This window comes from Chrysochloris asiatica, unplaced genomic scaffold (assembly GCF_000296735.1).
Source record: "Chrysochloris asiatica unplaced genomic scaffold, ChrAsi1.0 scaffold00026, whole genome shotgun sequence".
Classification (NCBI taxonomy): Eukaryota; Metazoa; Chordata; class Mammalia; order Afrosoricida; family Chrysochloridae; genus Chrysochloris; species Chrysochloris asiatica.
Genome location: NW_006408544.1, coordinates 15954808 through 15957426, shown reverse-complemented (window position 1 = coordinate 15957426; position 2619 = coordinate 15954808). Strand labels below are relative to the sequence as shown.

The window sequence follows — 2619 nt, the reverse complement described above, 5'->3', positions numbered from 1 at the left end:
AAGAGGACTTAAAATATTTACTGATAAAGATCAAAGACCACAGCCTTTGGTATGGATTGCATCTCAATATAAAGAAAACAAAAGTCTTGGACCAATAAACAATATTCTTATCAATGGAAAAAAGATTAAAGTTTTCAAGGACTTCATTCTTCTTAGATCAACCATCAACACTCATGAAAGCAGCAGTCAAGAAATCAAACGACATATTTCATCAGGCAAATCTGCTGCACAAGACCTTTTTAAAGTGTTGAAGAGCAAAGATGTCAGCTTGAGGACTAAGGTGCACCTGACTCAAGCCATAATATTTTCAATAACCTCATATGCTTGTGAAAGTTGGACAATAAATAAGGAAGACCATAGAAGAATTGATGTTTTTGAGTTATGGTGCTGGAGGAGAATACTGAAAGTGCCATGGGCTGCCAAAAGAACCAATAGATCTGTGTTGGAACAAGTGCAGCCAGAGTGCTCCTTAGAGGCCAGGATGGTCAAATTTCGTCTCTCATACTTCAGACCTATTGTCAGGAGGGACCAGTCGCTGGAGAAGGATATCATGTTTGGTAAAGTGGAGGGTCAGAGAAAAAGTGGAAGACTCCCAACGAGATGGATTGGCCAAGTGGCAGCATCAATGGGCTCAAGCGTGGCAACAACAGATGTTGACCCAGGATCAGGCAGTGTTCTGCTGTGCATAAGGTTGCTATGAGTTGGCACTGACTCGATGACATCTAACAACAACAACAACAACCTCTGTGGGAAGAGACTATGGAGATGCTCAATATCATCAGCCAAAGAAGGCCAGGGGCAGACTGTGGAACAGACCATCAATTGCTCATATGCAAATTCATACTGAAGCTAAAGAAAATTAAAATACTTCACAAGAGCCAAAATATGACCTTGAATATATCTCACCTGAATTTAGAGATCATCTGAAAAATGGATTTGCTGCATTAGACACTAAAGAACAAAGACCATAAGAGTTGTGAAATGACATCAAGAACATCATACAGGAAGAAAGAAAAAGGTCATTAAGAAGACAAGACAGAAGGAAAAGACCAAAATGGCTGTCAGAAGAGATTCTGAAACTTGCTCTCCTGCGTAGAGATGCTAAAGCAAATGGAAGAACTGAGGAGGTACAAGAGCTGAACAGAAAATTTCAAACGTCAGCTCGAGAAGACAAAGTCAAATATTGTAAAAGACAGGAAAAAGAGAAAAGACCAAGTTGTCAGAGGAGACTCTGCAACTTGCTCTTGAGTATAGAGAAGCTAAAGCAACTGGAAGAAATGATGATGTAGAAGAGCTGAACAGAATATTTCAAAGGGCAGTTTGAGGAGACAAAGTCAAGCACTATACTGAAATATGCAAAGACCTGGTGTTAGAAAACCCAAAAGGAAGAACACACTCAGCATTTCTCAAACTGAAAGAACTGAATAAAAAATTCAAGCCTTGACTCGAAATATTGAAGGATTCTATGGGTAAAATATTAAATGATGCAGAAGCATCTAAAGAAGATGGAAGGAGCTTTTTTGTGTGCCAATAGCACTCCTGAAAACATGGTGAACGTTCCTAAAACCCGCCAGACTTTCTGTAAGAAGTGTGGCAAGCATCAACCCCACAAAGTGACACAAAACAAGAAGGGCAAAGATTCTTTGTATGCTCAGGAAAAGCAGTGTTATCACTGGAAGCAGAGTGGATATGGTGGGCAGACTAAGCCAATATTCTGGAAGAAGAACGCTAAAACTACAAAAAAGATTGTGTTGAGGCTTTAATGTGTTGAGCCAAACTGCAGATCTAAGAGGATGTTTGCTATTAAGAGATGCAAGCATTTTGAACTGGGAGGCGATAAGAAGAGAAAGGGCCAGGTGATCCAGTTCTAAGCATCATCTTGGTTTATTATTAAAACAATAAAATCTTGATGTTATATTAAAAAAGAAAAAGAAAATGGAAGGAATATACAGAATTGCTTGGTCCCAAAAATAATTGGTTGATGTCCACCCAATTCATGATGTAGCATATGATCAAAAATCAATGGCAATGAAGGAAGTCTAAGCCGTATTGAAGGCAGTTAAGAAAAATAGGACTCCAGGAATTGATGGAATACAAATTAAAATGTTTCAGTAAACTGATGCAGCACTGGAGGCTCTCATTTGTCTCCTCCAAGAAGTTTGGAAGACAGCTACGTGGCCAACCAATTTGAATATCTGCGCCCATTCCAAAGAAAGGTGACCAAATGAAATGCTGAAATTATCAAACTATATCATTAATATCAAACACAATTAAAATTTTGCTAGAGATAATGAAAAAACACTTGTAGTAGTACAACCAGAAATTCAAGCTGGATTCAGAAGAGGACGTGGAAGGATGGATATCATTGCTGACATCAAATGGATCTTGGCTGAATACAGAGAATACCAGAAAGATATTTACTTGTAGTTTACTGACTAAGCAAAGGGGAATCATAGCAAACTATGGATAATATTGCGAAGATTGGAAATTTTAGACCACTTTATTGTACTCATCTGGAACCTGTACTTAGACCACAAGGCAGTCATTTGAACAGAACAAGGGGTTACTGAATGGTTTAAAATCAGGAAAGGTGTGAGTCAGGTTGTATCATTTCACCAT

General features: G+C 38.5%; 1 pseudogene; it reads left to right on the top strand.

The window, feature by feature from the left end:
* Positions 1-1547: 1547 nt before the first annotated feature.
* Positions 1548-1871, top strand: LOC102838534 (annotated as a pseudogene).
* The last annotated feature ends 748 nt before the right edge of the window (positions 1872-2619 follow it).